The following is a 15,255-nucleotide window of genomic DNA, read 5'->3' on the forward strand; positions in this document are numbered from 1 at the left end:
CATATTTTAGCACAGCAGAGCCTCAGGAGAATGCATGTCTGTATACTTACCAAGATGTCTGCGGTTAAACTTTGTTCGTTCTTTAGTTTTGTATCTCTGTGCAAATACACGATTTTTCCTGAAAGTATATAACTGATGAAACTGAAGACTGCTATTTTGCTGATTTTGCATGGAGCACATTACAAAGAGATGTCATTCACTCTCATGAAAAGCCCATCTAGAAGGCATATGCCCTACATGCCAAGTTGTGTGTTAGACCACAAGAAACAGTTAAACTGATGCTCCAGTGTTGTGTGAGGTTTCTGCTGTTAGCACCCAGTGCACAGAATCCAGCTTCATGTAACTGATTGGTTTAACGTGTTTTTTCTTTCAAAATACACCAATTCAGTACGTTCCAAAAATGTTACTTTTAAAAAACCAACTTGCGTACTTCAACATCCCTGAATGTCATATACAAGGAACTCTTCTTTCAGGTTAAAATAAACTAGTTTTGTTCCATTTTGTTTTGTTTTAAAGAATCCCAGCTCCTAAAGCAAAAACAGTGGCTTCACAAACAACTATCAGAAGTCATTAGTGCACTGCAATAGTTTGAATAAAACCTGTAACTTTCATTTTATGCAACTACCTGCAGTATTTCACTGCTACAGACATTTTCATTTCCTTATCACAGCTCTACACTAACCTAACTCAAAAGAACCTACCTGCATTCCCCAATTACAGCTTTGCAGCTGTATTAAATAAGTATGAAATTAATAAGTATTAAAAGAAACTTCCTAACTGGAAGCATGGGATTGTAAGAAGAAATAAAAAACAAAGTAACAAAACCCCAGAACTTACACATGTATTTGTTCATATTCATACAGAAGCATTTTTAAGAATAACCTATTTCTTTAGTATAAATTGACTTAATGTGATTTTTCCCTTTTTTTGGTTTCAGGTAAAGAAATAGAACCAAACTCTTAAAGAGTCTACAAAAGAGACAACATGACTGCATGAGACTTCCAGGTTTTTATTCTACAGAGAAAGAGATAATTCCCTGGGGTCACTGAAAGTCAAACTGGCTCTTATGTGCAGCTGTAATTTTTAGTTTATATGAAAACAAATCAATACCATCTCCACAAAACTCTGACTCTTTATAATGGCACTAAACCGAACTCCTCTTTATCAATTTCTCAACACAATTTCAAGTTTATTTGTCTATGTTTACAAGAGATTACATTCAACAAATTGTACCTATGAATAGAGCACACAGCTCTCTTATTGAGAAAACTGGACAAGAGCTTGCTTCATGAAGCTGCTTCACTGTGTACAATAGAATATATGATCATATACAGTATCACAGGAAAACAGGTAAGATAGTTTTCAGAGAATGGCATCTTTGGGGCAGCTGGCACATTTCACACACTTCTTTTCGTCTCACAGCTACAGAGGGGTGAAATTTAACCCTGTAAGCGAATCTAAATCCTTCTGGTATTATAATTCAACCAGTCAGACTTCAGTTCCTTCGTCCTTAGGGCTTGATTCAAAACCTTTTGAAGTCAATAGAAAGATTTCCCCTGACTGCAGTAACTTTGGCTTGGATCCTAAACCATGCTCCTACACCTTTCACTCACCCTTATGCCTTCCCTCCTTCCCAAACCTTGGAACCAGTGTGCATGTCATGGCTTAGAGGAGCCTCAGGGCTGCTTTAAATTACTTCAGCTAATATTATCTCCCAAAGAACTAACTCGGGGGGATACAGCATCAATCTATTGTACCTTCTCCTCTGGTGTATCTCCATAATGGGCTCAGAAGAATGGTTGGCTTGAGAGAGCTAAGATTTTTAGTGTGCCAAGGGAATTCATATCCAGAAACTAATTCAGCTGGTTTTATTTTACTGGCAGAAAATAAGGCCAGGTTCTGGCTGGAAATAACTACAGTTCATCTCAGAAAACAACTTTCTCCCAGTCCTGCATTCCTTCCCAGAAAAGGGGACCCACTCGGAGCCCTTCACTGCAGGGGAGTGTGCAGGGCATAAGGCTCTCCACATCCCAGTGGCACCAATTAACAGAACAGACATTTATAAATATAATAGCAAGGGTCAGATGCACAAGGACTCTCTTTTCATATGGCAATTACAATCAGTCTAAATTTACAAAGGCAGAAGTCACAGTGCCCATTACATGTGTTTTAAGTGTCTCTAAATCTGGCTGAGTCCTAGCAGGATGCCATCCAGAACCCCGGGTTCCTCTCAGAGAGGTGCTGCCTCTCTCTTTTTTCTTCTGTAATCTGCAGCTTCATGGTACTCCAGCAACCATGCATTATTCAGTAGAGCATTGAGTAGGGTGAGTGACGTCTGTGGTCCTTTTTCCTTTCATATTCTCACCGGAAAGAATTATATTTCATTGTTATCAGGCCCAATATAACGGTCAGATGGCATAGACTGCTGGCAGAGCCACTTGCTAGAAACAGCTCTCCCATGTCAAGTACATTTGTCAAAGCCATTTTGACCATATAATCACTTCCTGAAATCACACTGCATCTCACTGTTACTAAAATTAAGGTACATTGCTTCAGTCTAAATGACCAACACAAAGGAGCTGACTGCTGAACTCCATAAAAACGCAGTCAATGCTATTATGATTGAGGGTCTAACAATGGGGAAAAAAAAAAGGATAAAACAATACAAAAGGGCTTTGAAGAATAGAAATAATGTGATAAGGATCAAATGCACTCAGTTTATACATCTAGAGAAAAATTAGCTTCATTCATTTATTGAACTCTTTTTCATATCCAGAAAAAGTGTGTAACTTTCTGGCAAAATAAGAAGTGCAGAGCTGTTGGAAGGAAGATTTTGCATTTGGTTCAGTACTGCAGAGAATGCAGTGTGCACAAATATCATTCTCTACAGCAGAACCAGACACCAGACGGGTATAACACAGACAGTCACTGTATAAATCTACACAATCCCCAAAGCCACTGTCCCTTTTTTATTTGCTAGTTTCTGCTCACTGATCTTCTAAGTGCAATAATAAATTGCATGGGTCCATTTTATTTACTTACCTCCTTTAGTATAATGTGACAGCCTAGCAATCTGTCTGCATGCTTATACCTTTTCAGTTCTAATTAATGGATGCCTGAACGACACAAAAACAAGAAGCTATGTGCGCTCTGCACTGTTTGTACCTTTTATTGCTTCTTTACCAAATTTGTTCAAATAACTTCTTCTGTAATCACTGAACGAAATTCAGGAATACACACAGTCACAAAATTCCCCTTCAGGACTTTAAAAAATACACCAGTGTAGAGAAGAAATCTAATTATCACATCAGCTCATCATCAAACAGACACACACGTATTCTTCTAAAATAGATTCAGAATTACATACTATTAGCTGTCTAAAATGTGTGGAGTTATTTCTGTCTTGTGACCTAGTATTTTTTGAAAGCTTGATGAAACATAAGCACAGCAAAAGCGAAATGTGGCTCCAACCTGCAATTGTATGAAATAGGAAGTAATCAGGAGGCTCTCTAGCATTACTTGAATCATCAGAATGTGGAAGAAAACTTTGACCACTGGAAATTGATTACTAAGCAAATGGTCAGCTGCACGGATATGTTCCTTCTCTTTCCCAAAGCACGTTTAAAATACTCTGCCTGCTGCAGAGCCTGCCAGAAAACGTGTGATAGATACATGATTGTGTTGGTGGGCCAATGACCACTGCTGTGTTCTCCACAGTTGATGCCAGCTGATATAGGTCTGCTCCTACCTAAATTTAGTCCAGTTTAAGCAAGCTGAGCTCTCCATGTGGTCAACAGGCTGAAATAGGGATATCCTGAAGGCAGCTCATCCCACTTTAGAGTCTTATCTTGCTGCTCTCTAGATACATCCCAGACTATGTAGGCAAACCTAACAAGTAACATAAACAAGGAGCTTCCTAGCAATCTGGGTAAGACAGATGCTGTATTCAGTGAACAGGCTGCAGTTGGGGTCTCAAAGGGGCTGGATCAAAGAGCAATAAACACAGCATCCCTTGAAGTCCTGACCAGGAGCACCCAAAAAACCATTAGGAGAGTACCTTCTCCTAACTAACCACTGGCCTGGTGAATACTCCCTGCTGGCATCATCATTCTTACTGTCTCCTTATGAGTGTTGGTTTTTGTCTCTTGCTGCTTTTATCTACATGGATTTGATCAACTGGTGAATATAAGAGAAGCTTATAATATCTGGAGGGCCAAATGATGATTGGGGCAGGTTTCAGGCACTGGTGTATCTGCAACACAGAGCTTCTAAGCTGCAGCTTGAAATTCCTATTGCACTGCACAAGAACAAGAGAACAGTCTGCAACTGAACAGGAGCAAATTCGAACTTGAAAGGAGGAAATACTTTTTTCAAATAAGGTGTAATTGGACCTTGGAGCTCATTATAACAGGATGTTGCTGGGGTTATGGTCTTACGAGAGTGTAGGCATGTACTGAAACAGTAGTAATATCCAGGGTTGTAATAGCTAATGCTAAGAGTATGGGAATAAAAATGAAACCTTATGCTTCAGGATTTAAAGCAATCTCAGTTTACTAAGAGATGCTTTCTAAGTGTGATGAAAAGCAGGAAGAATTATCCACCTCTGCCTGCTCTGAGTTGCTGAAACCTTTCTCTGAAATACCTCATTCTGGATGTTGTTGAAAATAAAAGTAGTACACAGGGTGGCTCTCAGACTTCATCCAAACTGGCATTTATGTTATCAAATATCTCCTGTATGTTATATTGTTGATTGTATACTACAATAAGATAGTACTGTAGACAAGGTATTTCTCTTTCAGGGCAGACACTCAGATGGACTACTTATTTATTTGTTTGTTTGTTTACTTTAGTGTCAGAGATGTATTTTCAAGCCACGTATATATTCATTTCACACAAAGTGTAATTAGACATCATCACATGATCTCCCTGCGGTATTTCTATGTAAGAAAAGATTCTGCATTTTTAGCCGTCTCTGAGGACCACAGAGATCACAGTTCAGACAGTTTAGGCAAGGATATCCCTCTGGGGAAATGGTAGGATGTGAACAACTCCCACTGACACTGGCAGAGACAGCACATACAAAATAAGGGCACACAAAATGAGCCCAAAAGAAAACACCAAGGGCAACAAGGGATGGTTGTACATACCCACAGAGAAGGTTTCAGCTATGCTAAAATAAGATGGGTTATTGTTTGTATGAGGTGAGAAATTTTCCCCTCGTCAATTAATAGAAGGCCTGGAATACAGAACATGCTGACTTATGTATTTTTCTGGGGAAATAATTGGGAATATTTTCTTATTGAAAAGGAGACAAGTGGATTTAAAACATATCATGTTTTTAGATGACTAAGTTTCCTCTGTATGGAAGAAGAGGTATAAATATTGCATTTGAAAAATGTCATGTTGATAAAAAAAGCTACAGTTTCACCAAAGTAAAATATGAATGTAAACAACATGTCTGTCAGACGTGGCTATAACATACTGCTTAACACTGCTAACTTATAATATGCACCTATTATTGTTAGTCCTCTTAATGAAAGAAAGACACTGCATAAATTCTTGAACACATGTTTCACTTTTCCAGCTGCCTTGTGCTGTAGAACATCATGTTAACAAGAAGTGATGCTAACAAGAAGCTAAAACCAGTGTAGCAAATGGGGCATTTAAACATATATAAACATACAGACATTCATATATAAATAGAAACTGGCTATTTTGGGGAAATGAATGGATCCCTAGACAGACATATTTCAGTTTAATATTACCTACATTTTCCTACGTGGTAACCATTACAGTCCTTCTTAATCAGAAAAAAAAAATGGTTATGCCCACTGCTAAAGTGGAAAGTCAATAGTCAGCTATCATCTCTTTTAGGCTCAATATCAAATTTTGTCTGTCAAGCACAGGGAGCAGAAAGAATGTGAATTCTGACATTTTTCCTCAGTTACTTTAAATTGAGAGTTGACACCTCTACCTGCTAGCTAAAGGTGTGTGTTCATTCATGTTCAATCATTCCCATACAGACTGCCAACATGCAATGCCACTGACAGTGTCAGAAAACCCAAATATTTAACATTATTAAAAAAATCTTTTAATATTATCTCCAAATACACTGTACATGCACTATCTCAAAGATATCGTGTTCTTTCCTGCACCAAAACCCCCTGTTTTCTGCTGTGATTTTCAACCTCCACCATTTCAAGTACAAAGCATCTACATCATTATCTACTAGAAACTTTGGCTGAATGTTGCATCAGAGTGGCATACATCTATCTAACCACCACACCATAAAAATGGTATCCTGTTTGCACTTCACACTAAACAGACTACAGAGTCACATGAAAGCATTAAGCTACACACTTTCTTTTGAAACAGAAACAAACCTAAAATGAAACCAAGGGGATTGCATGAAACAGGTTGAGATGTTAAATACTTGAGGATGATTACTAAGAAGTCTGTAGGCTTGAATATCTGATTAAACAGAGAGAAAAATGACCCTGTGAACTTGTAACCTACTGGGGGTGGTTTCTACTGCAATAACACCCCGTTTAAACCCTATGGCTACAGTACATCTGCAGTTCACTGGCTATAATTACAGTTTTAATACTGTAACTGTAGGAAACAAGTCCCATGGTGTATTAGACTAAACACACGAGGCATTTTGTCCTCTTGACTACAGCCTGTTTAATGGCATTTCAGGCTCCAGCACATAAGTCTGTTCTTGGCTATGCACTCCCAAGCAGTTAAAGTTGGCCTGAGCTGGTTCCAGAGGAGCACCGATCCAGCCCAACTGGGCATTGGACAATTACTTGAGAATATCATTTAGGGTTGAAACTGATATTTATCTAGTGATTGAAATCAGTTGGGAACTCAGTTACTGTTGTGTCAGCATTATGTCTTTCCTGGAGCCTTCGGCACTGTTGGTTTGGCTCATTCCTACACTGGGCATTTACAGCTGGGCTGACGTGGCAGCAGAAGAAGCAGCATACCGACTGTGTTTGTTTGTGTTTTTTTTATTCTACTTCAGTCTTTAACCTGGCCCCCTCCTGAAAAAAAGCAACATAACCCACATCAAGAGAACTGAACTCGCTTTGACTATACTTTCCCCTCCTTTTCAGAAGTCTGCTCGTGCTCTCCCCTTGTCATGTATCACAGGCAAGAGTCCAGCCTGGAGCCAAGAACTCACTTCGAGCCTGTTGTCAAGCACGTTGCAATGTGCAATCTCATCTCTATAGTTTCTCAAATAGAAATAGGGTGAGTGACTATTGAAACTCATTAAATGCAATGTTTCCCTCTGTCTCGATCAGATGTTCTGGCTTTAACTCTGCTGTTGAGGACTGGCCAGTGGAGCTCCTCCTTCTGTCACATCTCATGATGCATATATGTGGACCTCTGTAATCTCCTCTTTAGTGGGAGGTTTCATCTATACAGCTCTGACCAAAAAAAAGATCAGCCTTTGAACAGCTTGGGTCTCCTTAAATCCTGTACTAAAATGAGTCATTAGCAGTCATTAACTTTGTCCTGACCCTCAAAGTAGGAGCCAATTTCTATTTTCTATTTCCAATTAGGATTTTACTTTTTCATTCCAGTTTACTTTTTCATTTTCCAGTTTTCTGACTGTATCGATTGGGCAGAAAAAACCCTCATGGTCCTGCTAATGCTCCTGCCTCAAACAGTTGAACATTCCTCTTACTGAATTTGTACCTTTCTCTTTGACATCTTCTTTCAAACCTCTTAGTTGGTATTTTCTCCTACATACCCGGTTTACCTAAATGCAGAGTGATCCTGGATACAAAGACCTGACATTCTGTCTGTGGGGTGGAGATAGGCACTGGTCTTGAAAGCAAGGCCATGCCTTTGCTTCCCCCCTGTTCGTACTGGAACCTCTCTTCCCCTGTAGCACACTCCCTTCCACAGCTCCTACTCAGTAACTGTACTTTCCTACCTCCATGAAATATCTGCACCCCCATTCCCTCTTTTTCAGCTGGAAAGCCAAGAGACACTATGCTGTTCCTGCAGGCACTGCGGAGGCACAAAGGGGCATGCTGTTTACTTGCCTCTGTGCTAAGTAAAAAGAGCAAGTTATTGACCACAAGGAAAACATAATGAATATAAGACAAGTGTGTTCCTGGGGCAACTATTTGGAAAATAAATAACTAAATAAAATCTTGTTCTTTGTTTCTGTTTCATAATGTAGGAGAAATGGTAGATTTTACAAATACCCATCAGCAGTTTACAGCACCAACTAGAGTTTAGTGGGAGCTGTTTCCACTAGCTGCAGGTAGACTGCAAATCACATTCAGAGACTTACGATCTTGTACCATAGCTACCAGCCAAAATAGTCATGGTCATTTCCTTAAAATATTGGAACAGTATTTGGCATGCAGTTTGGGCAGGGAAACGAGACTGCACATGAATATGAATATTTACATTCCCACTACATCCTCATAATAATGTAGGTTAGAACTTTAAAAATAATATATTGCCCCTAATAGTAATACTTCACAGGGTTGTAAGTACCTTTCAACCTAGGTTATCAAAACACTTTACAAAGGCAGTTAAGTAAGTATCATTATATCTGTTCTACTCTGAGGTGACAACGACTTTGTCAGTTATAACTGCAGAACAATCCAATACTTATCCATTATTCAGCTTCCCAAAATAACCTGTAATTCTCTAAGCAACTCTATCAGGAGAATGAAGTTACAAATGGGGCAACTGAATGATTCATCCAACAGTGGATTTAAGGGCTTATTCTCCTAACAGGCAGAATTACCACTTACACTGCAAATAATAACTTGCACCTATACAGCATTTTCACCCTGAATGATCCCAATGCACTGGACAAACTCTGCAGCAGCAGCTGAGGACTGCCACATGGCAGCATAATGCAGCCACCTCTGGGAAGGAATGCAGATAGCATACTGAAGCAGAAAATTAAAGAAAAAAAACCACAAAAATGTTAGTTTTTTTAAAGAAAAGCTGGAAAAGGGCGTAAATTCTGCTCAGTGTAGAAATACAGCAGAGCTCTTTTTGGTAGGCGACACGAAAGTTATGGTGAGACAATCAGTTGAAAAACTCTGTGGGGTTTCCTAAATAAACACAAAAGCCAGGGCCCCAGCAGGTGGCCAAGTTTGATATTCAAATCATTAACATTTTACATGTGGAGTTTTCATTAGGACAAGGTTACTGCATGATGGACAATCTGTATATATTTGCAGATGTGGCATGCAGGGAAGTCAAACCTGGGCAAGGAGCATAATTCACAGCAAACCCTCTGCCCGAGAATAGCTGAAGGCAATGTCCAATCAAAGTACTGTCAGTGCAGCGCTCAGCGAATAAATGAGTTGCTTTGACAGGAAATTCCAACAGCAATTTTAATTCTGATCAGGCTTCAGGAAGTGGAAAGAATAAAAACACATCAATTATACTGACAGGAAGTTTTAAATCACATGGCAAGCAGCTGCTGCCAAAGGACACGTCTGCCAGCTTTGTTAAGAAGTATGGTATTTTGGTGCGACCAAAATTTTACACCAAAATTTTACAGGCTGACATCAGTCCCTAATTGTATGTTATCCCACTACAAGGGTAAAGAAAATGACACAGTGCAGACGGCACACCGCTATTACAACAAATCAGAGAGACCGCTGGTTTTTTTAAAACCTGACCCCAAACGAGCATATATATATATATATATATATATATATATGTAACAACTCCAGAACACATCACCAATTAATGATATGAAGCCCATGCACATCTACCTCAATAAAGCAGGAGATCCCAGCAGCAAGGCAGAGAGACCATCATTTCCTGAGTTGGCCTTAGGCTTCAGAACGACAGCACTTTAATCATTTTACATACGTTGCCTTTTTTCATTAATACATGTTGTAAAAATGGTGACCACTGAGATGAATCAGTGGTGCACTGGGAGGAAACCTGAAGAGCTGTTTGATACCAGGTTCTTACTGTATGGTGCAGACTCAGAAACTATCAAACAGCTTCCTTCAGTTTTAGGGTTGGGTGCTTTTCCGTGTTCCCTGTGAAGTACCACATCTAACATGAACGAATTCTAAGCTAAATTTCTTAAGGCAGAACCTAATTAAGCTGTCCTGGGAATAGGATGATGTGGCAGGGATGCGAAGGGGGAGGAAGTCTCAGGCTAAGCTGCCGATTTTCCTCTATTCAAACGGTTATCACTTCAGGGCAAATCATTCAAATGGATGCAAATTGTTCTGGTTTCACTTTCAGGTACAGTGAAGCTGTTTTATACAGCACTGGGACTGGAGAAGGGCATTAAAGCTAATGTAAATATGATGTATAGTCTGACACAACGTTGTAAAGCAGCCCAACTATGCAGGGGATTTAGATCCCTAGATGAAAACCTTGATCTCACCTTTGTCAATGGAGATTTAGTAATTGGCTTCAGTGAGTATTTCTGCCCTGAAGTCCAAGAAGGGAATGGCTATCGCTGGCTACATTGACACACTCCTACAGAAGGCTAGTCAGATGTGGCAAGTGCCATTCAAGGCAAAGTGACCAAAGACGTGTGTTGAACTGCCAAACAGTGATTGACTCATATACTACATGGCTAGTTGACTTATAACCTCCACAACTGAATTACACCCTCTGTGAGACAGCTTCCTAGCCTGTGTAACTCCTGCTGTCCCTCCACTGAAATGACCAAGAGTGTCAAATGGCTCAGAGCTGAAGACTGTGGTTTTCAGATGGGTGGTTAAGTGCAGGACAGAACAATTTGCCCTCAGAAAAGGAGGTACTCCTAAGTTTCCCTAATCACATAGATAAAGAAAGTATAGATTTCCTGAACTGCACGAAATATACTCATCCAAAAGTGACAAATATTTATGCAGCTTTAGCAAAGGTCACCAAAACTGTGCCATTTTGACAATACTGGCAAGCTTTGTATGAAGTTTTGCTTTTCAAAGAGAGTATTTTTTTCAATAAAAAGACTACTGGAAGAAAGATTTAAACTAATTCTATATAAAATTTTTCATTATGTCTTTGGAGACAGTATGAATATCGGATTCCAAAACAAAGGAAAAAAACCTGTCAAGATAAGACATGATACATCTTTTTATTTCATTTTAACTTCTACTTAAATAGTAAATGAAGCTAAAACATGAAAGTGCTCATAGTTTCCTGCATAATTATCCACATTCAAATCTCTCCTCAGGAGAGATTCCGTGGGCTTTGATCTAGGGATTTTCAAGCATTTAAGGAAGATACAGGAGCCAAATCTTATACTTCTTCTGAAGAAAATATGGTATAATTTCCTTATGCTTTTAAGGACATTCATACATGGACAATCTGGCCTGAAGCCAGAGACAAAGGAAAATACAGGCAGACTTCTTAAATGCCCCTTATTTTTGTAAGTCTGTTTTGATTATTTTTTTATCTTTATAAGGTTCTCTGTATATTCTGATACAATCAAGGTTTCCAATCCAAGAACACTTAAAGAATATCTATCTTACTAATTGTCCATATTTTTCATCAAAATTATGCTGTTTCACCCTAAAATGACACATCAGTCTACGTACATACGGATACATATCTTTTCCAACGATCGTGCAATACTTCAACTGCAAAGCCATGAAGCAATGCACCAAAAATCACTTAACTCACACCATATGCTGCCACTCTATATATTTGGCAGTGATAGCAGGCTTAGAAGAGTGTGAGAAACTCATCTTTAAAGAGTGGGGCTGAGTCCTAAGAGACTTTTAAAGCAAGCAAAACAAAAGAAATGGACATTTGTATATACAGGCAGACGTGTAAAATAACTCCTAATGACTGCTCTAGCACCACATCACTTTGTGCTTCAGTGAGTCTCTAAAATGGGTGAAAGAGTGAGCGGCAGACATTTCTGTCCTGCCAACAGTTACTATTAACATATACACACAGATTTGCTTCCAAAATCCAGCACTGGCCAAAATCATCTAGGAGTTTCCCTAAGAAAACCCAGGACACTTAGAAGTGCACCTTGAAGGACAAATGTCTCCTGTGGCACATCTTTAGATGTGCACCTTGGCTGTACCTTGACTGCCCACCACAATGCTCTTGTCAGCACCATTTTGTACAATGCCTTGCTCTGCATGAGGGCTCTGTCAGAATGTGTTGCTGAACTGAGAAAGCTTCTCTTTTTCAAACTAAGCTTATTCTTTAGTCCTCAGTGCTGCTGTGGCAGTTTCATGTGCCAGTAAAATCTGGTATAAATTAGACTCTCATGCATCTTCCTCCTTTGTTAGTAAGCCACTTCGTGCAAAGTAGCTACAAACCATGGAAATTAATATTTGGTTTCAGTGGTTTTACTTCTTTCCTGCTTAATTTCTTCTCTCTCTGCTTTTAATGGTAAGACCACAACCAACACCTGAACTCCAATGCTTTTTTATGGCCTTGCCTTTCTGCTTATGTCCGCAAAGGTCCACTGTCAAGAATTTCTGCATTCACAGGCTGATGAAACACTAGCAGTGCATCATGGGCACAGGCAGCTGAAACTCAACTCCCTTAGTCCCAGGCCTTAGTCCTTCTCCAGTTTCTTTTACTTTGGTCCCAACACTGCTTGCCAAAGGTAACTCCAGGAACAAAGGGGCACTAGTTAAACATAATGCTGTTTTAGTGCTGGAAACCACAGGAATATAGACAGGACCCCCAAAGTTTGACCACTTGACAGTATTAACCAAAGGCAAAGAGCAGCACTGGTTTACCAGGAGGTGAGTTATAGAGCCTTCCATGTCCTGACTGATACTTAGTGATGTGCACACCTCCGTTTTGCATGATGAAATGATGACCTTATAGTTGTGTGATCTTCCCTTCCATCTGGTTCTGCCCACCTCCAGAGACAGACTTCCCATGCTGGGATGCATAAGGTTGCAGTTCTGAGACTGTCACCTTCACTCCCAGCCATGGTTGTTCTGATTTATACTGCACAGCTTCTAGTCCACTAGCTGACAACAGACCCACAAAGACAGAATGTGATCAGATATTCAGCTGCTGGTATATTTAGTCCAAGAGCAATCTGTGTTGACTGCGAGAAGCCTTACATTCTCTGAAGGGCATGCTGCAGCTGATCAAACCAAGTTTATTTCTCATTTATTCTAAAGAGCAAAACTGCAGTGGACTCTGCAATCAGAGCATCTGGAATAAGAAGCAATGCAACAAGTTGACTCACTAGTTCGTGGTCAGACTTCTTCCAGTGCAGGATGTCAGCTTCTCACATCTTTTCCCTCTGCCGCCTCCAGTAGCATCCTATTAATTTCTTAGGAAAATAAAAACATATTTTTGTGGTTTTCAGTACGTCTTCATTCTTAGCAATTTATTCTTCATTCACCTGCTTGTTCTGTTCTGGATTTCTTGTCCATCCCTGTCTCCGGGAGTTATACTTTAGCTTATTCTGCCCCTGCATGTCTTCAGCCCTTTGTCATTCCACCAGGTGCCAAATGTCATCTTCCTCAGTATTTTCTCCAAACTTTTTCTGATTTAGCCTATGGCCAATCGTCTCCTCTATCATTTTGTTTCTTCATCAGCTGGGGAATGCCATGTACAGCAATTTACTTTAGTTATTACTATTGGCTAATGCTTAGAAAAATGTGTTAAAAATCAGAGGTGGATTAAAAAACTGAAATTCCTTCCCTCAAGAAAAAGGTCTCATCTCCAGATAACCACTGATTATTGGTTTCCAGCTGATACAGTGGAGGTTCACGTCCTGAAAAGCTTCTCCTCTTAGTCACCTTCCAATGAGGCCATATAAAGGGCTCTCCCCACTTCAGTGATACAAAAGGGTGATGCTGGCACATGGTGATTTTGTAACCAGTTTCCTATCCAGTTCCTCACAACCATTAGAACAGGAGGAATTGTTTATGAAGATGCCTTTCAACATTCATCTACATTTTTCTGGTCCCTGCAAAACCACTGCAAGTTTGTAGATTCCATTATTGAGACTTCTCCAGAGATCACACTACTCCCTGTAGAGATGTGAGTTCTTCCTAAGTCCTCTTCCTTTGGTCCAAGACATCTTGCTTCATTCATTCCTTCCCTGAGGAACATGCTCAAGATTCTTGCACAACTGAGACCTCAGCATCCAAAGAACCACAAAAAGCCAGCTCTGTATTCCGGTTTGGCCACACCCAGACTCAAGAGTTTGAAAAGCAAGTGCTTAAAACCAGACAAGAGCTTACCTCTTTTGAGCATAACATTGTTTCTCCACAGAAGAAATACTGACAGAACAGAGCTTTCAGGAAAGGAAGATGGGTCATTGCCCTTTTTAGAGACCCTGCATGAAAGCCACACCAGCACAAGAGATTCAGAAGACTGGAACTGAACTAGCTCTAACCAGACATAGGAATGACCCAGCTTGTTGCTGTGTCTCATACAATGCACTGAAGCATTTGCTAACAGGACTATCTCCATGTTATTGTTCCTTTTTATTACAGCAGAACTAGGAGTGCCCATCAATATCAGGACATTATGCCTGGTACAGATGTCAGTTTTCACTGTGTTAACCCAAAGAAGACCAGATATTCAACTTCCTACTCCCAATATAAGCAGTCAGATAACAAGACCCTTTCATGTCAATGTGCTATTTGTATAGGCAAATGCTCAGCATCATAAGCTGTAAAAGCCAGCCCACCAGGACTCTTTCTGGGAAAAAAAAAGATTCTCAAACTTGTTTTAGGATTCATGTCTATGCATTCATGCATGTGCATTTAACCATACATGTAATTCACTTACTTAAGTTCAAGAGACCTGCTTTTAAATACTTCACCACTGTGTCATACCATGGAAACTACCTCAGGGCTACTAGGAAGGGGGTTCAAACATCCCTCATATAAAACACATCATTATGCGTTAGAGGAAACTTCATTCACCAGAGAAGAATGGCACACCAGCTGGAGGTGAACACCATAAACCACATAAAGTTTTAATTAAATTCATTAAAAATTCTTTGTCTCTCACTGTGTTTGGAGGCAGATAGAACCCTTTAACAACGGCCAGCACACAATCAGGTTTGTCAAAACTAATAATAATACAAAAGCATTTGCCTACCCTGGGACATTCTGAAAAAGTTTGAGTAACTGCATTATTTTTCATAAGGGGCATTTATAAATTATTGCAAGATGTGGCCGGTCTTGGAGCAGAGTTGCTGTTTCTATTGTTCATTGGATTGATAAAAGGTGTTAACAGTAAAAGGCACATTTTTAGCAGCTGACAAAGTGAATCAACCTGTAATACAGGACA

General features: G+C 39.7%; 1 protein-coding gene across 14 annotated transcripts in view; it reads right to left on the minus strand.

Moving 5' to 3' along the window:
* Positions 1-15,255, minus strand: part of DYNC1I1 (dynein cytoplasmic 1 intermediate chain 1) — a 194,306-nt gene that overhangs the window by 121,787 nt on the left and 57,264 nt on the right. The window lies entirely within an intron of this gene.

The sequence above is a fragment of the Neopsephotus bourkii genome, unplaced genomic scaffold (assembly GCF_033783945.1).
Source record: "Neopsephotus bourkii isolate Nb327-2 ecotype Australia unplaced genomic scaffold, CSIRO-AGI_Nbou_v1 NB_479, whole genome shotgun sequence".
NCBI lineage: Eukaryota > Metazoa > Chordata > Aves > Psittaciformes > Psittacidae > Neopsephotus > Neopsephotus bourkii.